Below are 12,758 nucleotides of genomic sequence, written 5' to 3' on the forward strand. Positions count from 1 at the left end.
TAGTAAACGTAAAAAACCGACGAATGTTTTCTGTAGACAGTCCGAAAGTCGTAGACACAATACGGACAGTGGTACAAATTTCCAGGGTATGTAAGTAACCTAGAAATCGGAAGTTTGTGACTAGACTTTCATGGATTTTGTTTACAAAGAAGATTAGAGGATAGCAGAAATAAAACAATAGTGAGTAAACACTCAGTGCTCTACTTTGATAGCTGTTCTTGGCATTTTGGCCAAGATCAAGGATATTATCTGTTCCGGCAGATACTGCATGCTATGACTAGCTATGACTACCAAAGTCCCTCTCCCTTCACTCCTCACATTAAAAATTGGCCTTGTGCCTAATTTGCTCGGTGGGGGAGCAAATAAATACCATCTGTTCCGGCAGATACTGCAGGCTATGACTGGCTATGACTAGCTATGACTAGCAAAGACCGGATGTGGGGGCAACCCCACATGCCTGACCATTAACCAGCTCCCATTTCCCACCTCTCTCGGGAGCTGGTCCCCTTTTTCCCTTCCCCTCCCTTCACTCCTCACATTAAAAATCGGCCTTGTGCCTAATTTTCTTGGTGGGGGAGCAAATAAATACCATCTGTTCCGGCAGATACTGCAAGCTATGACTAGCTATGACTAGCTATGACTAGCAAAGACCAGATGTGGGGGCAACCCCACATGCCTGACCTTTAACCAGCTCCCACTTCCCACCTCTCGGGAGCTGGTCCCCTTTTCCCCTTCCCCCTCCCTTCACTCCTCACATTAAAAATTGGCCTTGTGCCTAATTTGCTCGGTGGGGGAGCAAATAAATACCATCTGTTCCGGCAGATACTGCAAGCTATGACTAGCTATGACTAGCAAAGACCGGATGTGGGGGCAACCCCACATGCCTGACCTATAACCAGCTCCCATTTCCCACCTCTCGGGAGCTGGTCCCCTTTTTCCCTTCCCCCTCCCTTCACTCCTCACATTAAAAATCGGCCTTGTGCCTTATTTTCTCGGTGGGGGAGCAAATAAATACCATCTGTTCTTCAGATGCTGCACTTCAATTTCTTGTTCTCTTTCAGTGGAGGAGAAATCCTTCACGACTGAGACAATTTTTATTTTTGTACCTTTTTTTCCACGTTAAAAAACGACCCTGGTGTCTAACTCTGTCCCGTGGGGAGGCATAGTAAATAGGTACTTAGATAGATCTGCCAATGTTTAATGATAAGGTTAAACTGTATTATGCCACGAAAATAAAGGAAATTTAATAATTGTTGTAAAACGTTGGTATCCGATTAAATCGGGGGCACAGATAATGTGTCTGCCCCATTGCGTGTAAATCATAATTGCCTTTAAGAATATCGTCAAGAAATTACTGAGGACTTAAAATATAAAGAATTGGCCGAAATTATCTTGAATAATCTCGCCAAACAGACACAAAGCCGTAAAAATTCAAAAGGGGATTGTGTGCTAAATAGTAATTAAATTATCTAGTGTTCTGTCATTTTGTTAACAGTAACTAAGCAATTAAGAGATGAATGAGTTATGTGATTAAAAACAATGAGATGAGGTATAAGACTTAGAGCAATGTTATTATAAGTAGTGTAGTTAAGGTTTTAACCAAATAAAATTATTTAGGCTATTTGCGTAAAAATCTATCAACGAGCAAGGAGATATAAATATTATGACTAATAGGAGATTAAGAGAGAACAGCGGGTTGATATAAGATTATAAGATATAAAAGGTGCACGGAAATGCTCACACAAAAATATATATGTATAAATGTATGTTGAAACGCAATTAAGGTAATGTTATATGTGATATAAAAACAGTAAAGAAACGAAAAACTGATTATATTACTAATATAAACTTGTTAAATTGCTAAAATAAAAATACTCCGTTTTAGCTTAGAGGATTTTCATACTCAGAATCAAAAAATGTCAAAGACTATGCAAACACTGATTCGATCTTACAATAATTTGACTGGATTTATAAAATGTTATTTTACATTTGAACAGTATTCTTGCACAACCAAGCTGCGACACGTCAACACCGCTTCAGGAAAATTACTGAAAAATTACAAATGAAAACAAACACTATTGCTATTTTTCCCTTTTCAACGTACTAAGATTTTTGAAATATTAAAATATTTTTAACTCATAATAGGGGGGTAGATATTTGATTGTTCCCAACTATAGCAATATGTGACACAAGGTCAAGAAAGTGGGAGAATAGTCAAGCTCCCTAAAGGACAAAAATTGCTTTTGAACTCCAGTGAGCATTCTCCGGTTTCGGTACCTCAGGCTACAAGCAATATACTTGCCCAAGCCGATACCCAGTTGTGTACCTCGGTCCGACAGGTACTGAGTCGGTTCCCGGTCCCACACCTGTCGGGTTGACTGTCGAGAACGGATCCTTGACATGAACTCTATCCTGTCTCCCTGCAGCTCTGCCCCATCACAGGGAGACAAATATCTATCCCCATCACGAGTAATTGGGGGTAGATATTTGATTAGTCTTCGTCGCACGAAAGTGTGACACACGGTTTAGAAATTGGAGAACACGCAATCTTCTCTAAAAGAAGGGGCAATCTTGCCTCAACAAAAATTGTCTGAGCAACCCCGTCGGAATTTCCTGGTAGGGGCGCCATAGACGACAAGCAATAAACTTAAAGCCGAGTGGAAATGCCTGGCAGGGTTGACCTCCTTAGTAATAACAAGGCAGTGTACCTCAGTCCGACAGGTACTGGGCTGATTCCCGGTCCTGCACCTGTCGGGCTGGGTGTCAAGAATGGATCTTTGATGTGTACTCTACCCTGTCTCCCTGCAGCCGAAGCTGCTAAGAGACACATCTTATATCACGAATAATGAGGGTAAATATTTGTTTGGTGTCCACCGCATAAAAGTGTGACGCAAGGTCGGAAGGTGGAGAATAAGCAAGCTCCCTTAAAGGAGAGGCACACTTATTTCAAGAAAAATTGCCTGAGCATTCCCATCGGCATTCCCCGATCGGCGACAATCAATCAACTTGCCCCACCCGAAAGCTGGGTAGCAAGGCATAGGAGAATGGACATCCTGGGTGATACCCAAGCGGTGTACCTCAGTCTGATAGGTAAGAACCAGCGCCCGGCCCCGCACCTGTAAGGCTGAGTCTCAAGAATGAGTCCTTGATGTGTACTCTACGTAGTCTCCCTGCAGCCGAAGCAGCTAGGACCCCCCCATCATGATTAATGGGGGTAGATATTTGTTTGATGTCCACTGCACCGAAGTGTGACACAAGATCGGAAGGTGGAAAATAATCAAGCTCACTTAAAGGAGAGGCACACTTGCCTCAAGAAAAATTGCCTGGGCACCCCCGTCCGCATTAATCGGTAAGGACGCCTCAGACAACAAGCAATAAACTGTCCCCACGAAAGCCGGATGGCATGGCATGGGAAGGTCGATGTCCTGGGTGATACCCAAGCGGTGTATCTCAGTCCAACAGCTAGAGGGCCGGTTCCCGGCACCACATCTGTCGGGCTGAGTGTAAATAATGTATCCTTGACGAGTACTCTACTCAGTCACCCTGCAGTCGAAGCTGCTAGGAGACACACCTCCTATCATGAGTAATGGTAGATATTTGATTGTTCCCCATTAGAGCAATGTGAACACAAGGTCGAGTAAGTGAGAGAATAGACAACCTCTCTAAAGCAGGGAATCTCATGCCTACACAAAAATCTTCCTTGGAACCACCGTCAGCATTCCCCAGTCGATGCGCCTCAGGTGACAAACAATAAAGTTGCACCACCCGAAAGCTGGTGGAAAGTCCTGTGAAAGTGAACCTCCTGGGTAATACCCAAGCGGTGTACCTCAGTCCGACAGGTGCCGGGATTCAAAGTTTAACGCAAGGTCGGAAATTGTAGAGTAGGCAAGCTTCCCTAAAGGATGGGCACTCTTGCACCAAGAAAAATTGCCTTGGAACCCCCGTCGGCATTAACCGGTTGGAGCGCTTAGACGACAAGTAATAAACTTGCCCCACCCGAAAGCTAGGTGGCAAAGCCTGGGAGGGTGGATTTCGTTGTGATACCCAAGTGGTTTTCCTCAGTCCGACAGGTACTAGGCCGGTTCCTGGCCCCGTACCTGTCAGGCAGTGTATCAAGAACGGATCATTTACGAGTACTCTACGCTGTCGTCCTTGCAGCCGAAGCCAGTAGGAGACATTCCCCATCAGGATTAATGGGGTTTATGACTCCAATGATTTAGACAATCGTTTTTATAATTACAGTTATAATAATCAACCACTCAGAAGCTTAAAAGGTTATTATAACAAAATGTTGAATTTTGGAATCAATCAGTTCGCTGTCGCCTCTGTCACGAAATGACTGAAGATCGGAGCTGCATTGATTCTTCGTCGCCATCTTTGATACTGGAAATTACTTAACACTGAAGATCGGGACTGCATTGATTCTTCGCTGCAATCTTTGTTACTAGGAAGTACTTAACACTCAAGATCGGAACTATATTGTTTCTTCGCCAATTTGATTTACTGCCGCCATATTTGTTCAACATAATTTCTCAACACTTAACAGGTTATGCGCCAAGCTATCGTCTTTTCTTTGACGGATCTTAATCTAAATTCAAATTGTAGCAGGTAAAATTTCTGAGGTATTTAAGAATACGAAAACTACACAAACTTATCCAATCTGCAACAGAGAATCCTAACGACCATGAATTTCTTGAAAAGGACGCGACTGTTCTGTAGGAACTGATTTAATGCTTAGACGATAGAAGTCTGTCTCTGATTATAAGAGATGCCTTGGATGATTGACGGAAAGCATTGAACATATTAATTGAACATTATTTATAAAAACGGAAACCGAAAATAATATCTCTATATACAGAATTAACGTCTCTCAAACGTAACAAAGATGAAACTATTACCGACTAAGGTAAAGGGTAGAAACAATCGCCGATGCCTTAAAACTCTCGGCTGAAATAATAAGCGATAACCTATTAATATCAATGATCCTCAAGGTACTTCCAACCGATCTTAAAGCTTTACAACTGTTATAAAGCAAAAAGACAAACCCTTACATTTCAGTGAATTTAAAGTGGCATTGCGTAATTACGAAGAGACGAATCGGATGCTCGTCGACAACAATATCTCCAGCAATATAATAAATTTCAAAAATGCTTCTCGAAAACCGATACAACCAAATATACACATCTCACCGTAAAATTAATTTTCTGAAGGAAAAGAAAAAAAATATTATCTGCTATAATTGAACATCCCGACTATAAAAATTTCCTATGTCGATACAAAAGCTCGAAAATGGACTCCATAAAATACGTCTAGAACTTTGATGAAGAACATGCATTTCTATTCACATGTAATTTTGACAATATCACAAACGGTAAACATCTTGTAGACTTTGGCGCACACGTTATCACCAAGGATTATTTGTACTCCAGAATTATCAATAGACATTTGCGCGCAATAGACGATGGCTATGCATGTGCTCCAGAGCGGGTTCATTCCAAAAGTAAAGCATCCAATATTTTTACCCAAAGAATGAAATAGTTACAACAGAAGTAGTATCATTATAAACAATGAATATTTTGAACTCCAGAATCCGTTTTAATAGTCACCATCATAATCACTGTGCATTAGGAATAAAGATGCGCCATTGAATCATGTTCAAAGTACACTTTGAACATGATTAAATGGCGCATCTTTATTCCTATTGCACGCCAATGAGAGGGGTTATTTTCTCGAATACATCAGTAATATAATCATTAAAATGCAATTTGCATTTTAGACGGAATTAAAATATTAGGCATTACATATGAATCACCTCCACTTTATATATATATATATATATATATATATATATATATATATATATATATATATATATATGACTTTATATTTCAATAAACACACACATATATATATATATATTTAAATAAACACACACATATATATTTCAATAAACACACATATATATATTTAAATAAACACACACACCCATATATATATATATGTATATATATATGTATGTATATATATATATATATATATATATATATATATATAATTTTTCTAGATAAAGAATAATGAAAGATAAGAACGAATGAATTTTATCAGACACATGTCAGAATGCATAGTAAAAAATAGATCACTAAATTATATCTCTTCATTTAAAAATTTTAAATCTCGCTACTTTAATATGATAAGATTTCGGTCAATTAATTCTGAACAATTTACAGCCTTATCAGACGAAAATATTCGTCTCTTGTAAACAATTAAATATTCAATGACATAAAAAAAAACAAATCTGAAAACGCCGCGTGGTCTCATGATGATCGAAAATGGAATAAAAAAAGAGAAAATAAAGAACAAATCGTGAGTGGAAGAAGAAGAAAAAAAAGAAAAGTAAAAAGCTTGCGAAACTTCTTTAGAGTTACATCAAAGATGAGAGTTTGTGTAAATTCTTCGACTTTCTACTGGTAGTGTGGAGAAGTAAGTAAACTCAAGAGAGGCCCAGACTACTGAAATATTTGACATCTACACATGTTATAAAGGGTAGGGGAGTAGTGATTTTGTCTTAGTAATTAGCATTTGAATTATTGTATGACACAAGCTTAAGTATATTATCTGTGAAATTAATTACTTCTGAAGATATATAAAAATAGTAACGCATAAATTAAGTTAATAATAAAATTATTAATTAATATCTTGTTATTATATGCAGATACTATCGTATTATTCTTCTATCATTACATCAGTATCCTGCACTTTTATTATATTATATGTTGAAGTTCTATGACTAGTTTTTAAGTGTTCACCTATATATATATATATATATATATATATATATATATATATATATATATATATATATATATATATACTAGCATTTCAGCTCGGCTATAGCAAACATCTATATGAGAACTTTAACCATAGTTCCTGATTTCAAAAGGCGAAAAATTAAAAGATACATCTGCCTCACTTTAATGCTAGGTTTATTTATGGTGTCTTTTACATTTAATAAAAACCCTTTCAAATATTTGCTGATGAGGAAACCTTGTTTAATAAAAAAAAAAACTGTATGTAATAATTATTGTCCGTAACTTGAAAAATCAGGAAAAAATATGTGGTTTATTTCAAAGAGAAATCTCTCACATTTCTAATTTACATACAATTTTGTGTCTCGTTATTGTGGTCTATTGCATCTAGTTTATTAGCGTATATATGTGACTTTAGATATCACTAAAAATAATCTAATCGTGTTATATCACATTGACGTTGTGGCCAATTGATAAACACATTTTATGAAATTATGTGTTCATTAAATATTTCTCCTCGTTTATTGATCGTAAAATTGCAAGTTGAAAACGCTGCTTGCTTGTCAATGGTTTCATGATGAATTGCAAAACCAAGCTGAACTCAAAATAACCGATAGTTGCAAAACTTGCAATTTATTACAAATAGGTAAGAATAACTAAGTAGTCTCGAATCTGTTCGTGCCAGCTGTATGTTATTTTATGTAGGGGGCGACCTCTCTTAGTTTACACTATATCGTATTTCGATGTTTAATCGAACTTCGATTTTAAATAATACGTGTAAAAGAAACTTGGAAAAAGAATGCGATGATGGAATTCGTCATCATCCAACCGGCTAACAATATATCTAGTTTTGTATTGCTTTGATACGTTGTTATTTATTACTTAATATGTGAGCGTTTCATAGAAGATATTGCGTCTTTTAAATTCAAAACTATATATTATGTATTTATGTATATATATATATATATATATATATATATATATATATATATATATATATATATGTGTGTGTGTGAAATCATCTTTCTTAATATAGAGTGTAATCATCAATATTTATGTTCGGTATGGTGGCATAGATAATTACAAATATTGAGTAAGGTTATGGAAAAAAGAACATCACAAAGGATGATGTAAAAATATCGTTTTTCTGTTTGTAACATTGAGTCAGCTTTGCATTCTGTTTTTCCGCAGTCGTGTTATCAAGTTCGTCTTTCACGTGTTCAAAATAAACATTGATTTTCAAGTGACAAACTTCTCATCAATCTTGAAAACAAAATCGAAATAAGTAAAACGAAAAATAGACGCAGACAAAAACAAAACCATATTATGTTTTGGCAAATGTGGGCATGTGTCGTTATTATTGATTTAGTTTTTTTTATTTTAAAAAATCTGAAAGTTTATTTAGTTTCTTTGTCGAATAAGGTTTCAGGTGAATTACGAAAAATTCACTTACTCAATTCTTCTCGGCTTTATGGGAAGCAGTCATAGTAGATGTGAATGTTAGATAATTTATTGGATATGAGGAGTATCAATGCGGTTATATTGAATTAGTTACAAACACAGCCAACATTTCCGACAAATTAATGTGGAACTTATTACTACAGTCTCCGAGACTTGAACTCTACTTTTGTTCTTACTTTTTATAATTCTATAATTTTCAAGTGTTTAATAATTTTAGCGTTCTCAATTCTTAGATAAAAATGAAATGCACTTATCCTAACATTTTATAAATTGTAGTTTCAGAATAAATATCGTTATGCGTTTTAGTGTCTATTTGTAGCGTTTTAAATAAAATATTATGAAATAATCTGACGCGAGCGCAGACCATACTATATTCTTATACAAGTCTGTGATCAAAATTCTATGTATTTATATATATGATATTAGCTAGTAGATATCACATCACTTAATTCCATTTCATAATCTGTCTAGGTTTTGTTTTTAAACTCTAATTTTTTATATAATGTGGAGGGTCTGGGACTGACACTCTTCTTCAGAAGAGCAATAAATCATTACAGGTTTTATATTATTTACCTGCTTTCCTAGAAGATAACGACAATGTGAAGTGTGGATTTGATGAATATATTTCTGTTTTACAAACTAGATTCGAGCCTGACACATGAGGGTTTTCCACCCATATCGTTTACCACTTAGCTATCATAATCCAGCGAAGTCGTGATACTCGTATTTATGTACAGACAACCCAATACACATATATATAAAGAATATTTCATCTTTAATGGTATATATATATATATAATTATATTAGTATTGGGACGATTAATCGGAAACGTGAATCGAAAAAATCGGAATATTTGAGGGTATCAGAAAAAATCGATGCCTATTATCCCATTCCAGAATAGAATTCTATTAATTGATTTTTGAATTTGATTTGGTTTAAACCAAAATCTCCCACTGCTAGTAATAATGATAAAATAATAAATATTTATTGATTTTCCATTAGCAGTGATGCTAAAATCGATAGATCATCCTCCACAAGTTCATTTGGACATTTAGGAAAATGTCTGCATATTTAACATGTGTTTTTATGAAAATCGAGGGAAATCTCAATTCTATAGTTAAATAATGAGAGATTTATAAAGCATCAGAATCGGTAATTGTATCAAAATATGGAATTTAGCACAGAATCTGTAATCCGACAAGTTTAAATAAAGTGATATTCATATAAGTTATAGAATATATTAATCGATATAATTATTACTGGTAAATACACGTGTATATATATATAAAATTAAATTCTCTTGGATACAGGATGTGTGAAACAAGATAAAAGAAAAAAAAAACTAAATACAGGAATTAATCATGAAGGACAAGTATATTTACCGATTTAGTTCGGAGCATATTCAGAGATGATGAAGATTTGTTATTTTTGCAACAGCGCTTAAAACACATGTAAAATATTTGTTTAATTTTTATGATATGTTCGTGTAACGTTGTCCGGAATCAACACGTTGTAACCTCAGTGACAATGTTGTAAAAATATAGAAAAGACTTTAACTTGTTTTTTTTTGTATGTATTTTGTTGGGAACATATTCGCAGATGATGGAGATCTGACTGTATTACAACACCGCATTAAACCCGTGTAAAATATTTTTCAATATATCCTAAAATCTTCAATATTTCTTGATATGTCCGTGTAACGTTCTCTACGAACCAACACGTTGTAACCTCAATTACAAAGTTTACATAAAATAGAATACAAGTTTAACTTGCCTTTTCTATGTAACAAGGACACTTATTTTCTTCATTACTAAAGTCGAGACATCACCCATGTTATCGTCTTCTACGTCTCTAATTTCATCTCGAAGGTTTTTTTCTGTTTCTAACGTGATCATCTTTTTATTAAAGGTTAAGTTCTTCCCTACCAGTGACGTTATTCCACGCTTTGTTACATTCGATAATCAATACTAAACAGGTAATCCTTTGTTTTTGATGGAAAATACATACATTGCTTAACTAAAAATCTTAGAAATGTATTCTTTAATGAGGCGGGTTACGAACACTTTAAAAACTCTAAGCATAAACATGTATAATATTTAAATAGAATCGCCGACCGTTTTGTCGGTTGCGGCTTACATCCTGTGGAACACTCTTATTGTTTTAGTAAGAACTAGCATTGTGTCAATACATCAAATTGACTCACAGTGTAAGAAGGCTAAGAGATCATTAGAATTACCTGAATTTTAACATTTTCTAATATCTGTGCATTAGCGGTGCTTACAGATGAAGATAATCATATAATCTGTTGTTGCTCTTTGCCACTATCATTGTGAGAGGATCATTCCTTTCCTCAACTACTTTTTTATATAAAGTTTTTTGCTGTCAATATTAGGTAATGCACATGAATATTTTTCTCCTTTATTTTGCCAACATTTTACCTACTTTCAATTTCTTTAGTTTTTTAAGTCACATCATCGCTCTGATAAAAGGTAGTATCACAAGAAGTCCTTTTAGAAAATAAATCTCCGTATCCGTATATGTCGACGTATGAAAGAATAAAGTTGATACACTGGTTCTCGTCAGACCACTAAAGTTAAACAACGCTGAGCCTGGCCAGAATCAGATGGATGACCATTTGAGAATTTTAGGCGTTGGCTGTGCTTTCCGTTATTCTCGGCATTGTTTATATTTGTTATAAATATCCATTTCCTACTGGTATTTAACAATGCCGACTCAGTAGAAGTGTAGGTAGAAATTACGCAACTATTTTCACAAAAATTCCACGTTTAGGCATCTATTCAGTGAGTATTTATAATCTGACATGGTTTAAGAAGGCTGCTATTTCGCAGCTCTTGTTTTAAGCAATCAATTCAATTCACCACTTTGCTGTTCTTTATTCAGGGTTTCAATATTTTCTCCTTATATTTGAAATATTTTAAATATTCCATTGTGTATCTTGCGAGATTCTATCGTTCATTTTTTTCTCTGTTCATTGCTGCGTATTTTATTAGTTTTTAATTTTAAACTTTCTAGTCGATAAATCGAAGATCATGTATTCCTCTTAACACTTTCTAAGATATTTCATTTACATAAAAAGAATTTTCCCTTATGGTAGAAAGTGGATGTGGACAAAGAAAAACTACTCATCTGGTCGGTATGCAGGTTATTGGCCAGTAGTTGCTTGTGATTGTTTAGTTCTTATCGCTATCTTCTTTTTCGTCGTGGTAATTTATTGTCTGATCTATATCTTTTCGGTGTTTGTGCTAGCTATTCAAGTAAAGCAAATTATATTGTGTACTGGCATTTATGTATCACAGATGACGTTTTCAATGCCGGGTGTCACCAGATCACCTAGAAATCCGACGCCGCCATTGTATTATTTCGCTCCGTAACGACAGCAAACAGAGCCTGTAGAAACTGTATACAAAGCAATCAAAGTTACTTTTTTCGTTTAACACGTAGGCAAAGGGCAGGTGCGGGTAGCCGACATGTTTCGGAGAATTTAATTGTGAAGCGACAGTGAATGTGAAAAGGAAGTACTCTTGTGTGCTGTCGTTACCTAGGATAAAGAACGTAGCAGAAATGAATCGTGTCGAAAAGCGTAATCTCTGACAGACAGAAAAAGGCTAAAAACAGAAGAACATAACATCCGCGTTTTGAAATCAATCAACTGTTTGGACGATTTTTATGGATACTTCAACTGTTTGGTAACTAAATCTGATGGCATAACGCCGTAAGTTTGGAATTATAAACTTTGCAACAGTATCAAAGAAAAATAGAAAAATATGTTATTTCGAACGGACATAAAATCGTGAACTTGTGTTGCTCAAGTTGAATGTCCGCATCTTCCAATCAGGGCACCATGCGACACAAGATCATCGTGTTTTTGCTAATCGTGGGTTTTACTTAATTTTTGAAAGCCATCAATTCGATATAACTAAGTAGGGCACGAGGCCTCAAATTTTGCGAGCTGTGATGTTCATTATGTAATCGCCGGACAACGCTGGATAGAAATCATTTATTCAGTTATCAGATAATCTATATATTTATCTATCTATCTATCTATTTTTTTCTATCTGCCTACCTAATTGTCTATATATCTAGTGACGTAAATAGTAGATTGAACCGTTTAGCACGATTAGTGACCAGTATCCTGGTATATAAAGGGTCAAAGGCTATGAATAAAAATGAATAAAACTCTGTAAACGATCAAGTTGCACCGGAAAGTATATAAAAGTGCGCCGGATCTTACGTGTCAAGAGTTCTGGTTAGAAGAAACTGAGTTAATTTTACGAGTTCGTACTAAGACGCCGAAGAGACAAGATGTATTAAACATGCTCCCCATAAGGAGGGGATTGTTTCCAAATGGAACCATAGGCCAAAGATTCTTATTTACTCCAGTTTCTGCTGTGACGAAATGCCTGGAGAGTGAAGAACAAATAAATAAAATGCTAAAACTTCTTACTTTCCTGTCTTGAAGAGTCTTTGTT

Source organism: Euprymna scolopes, chromosome 13 (genome assembly GCF_053919585.1).
Source record: "Euprymna scolopes isolate OS-2025 chromosome 13, ASM5391958v1, whole genome shotgun sequence".
In the NCBI taxonomy this organism is placed as follows: Eukaryota; Metazoa; Mollusca; class Cephalopoda; order Sepiida; family Sepiolidae; genus Euprymna; species Euprymna scolopes.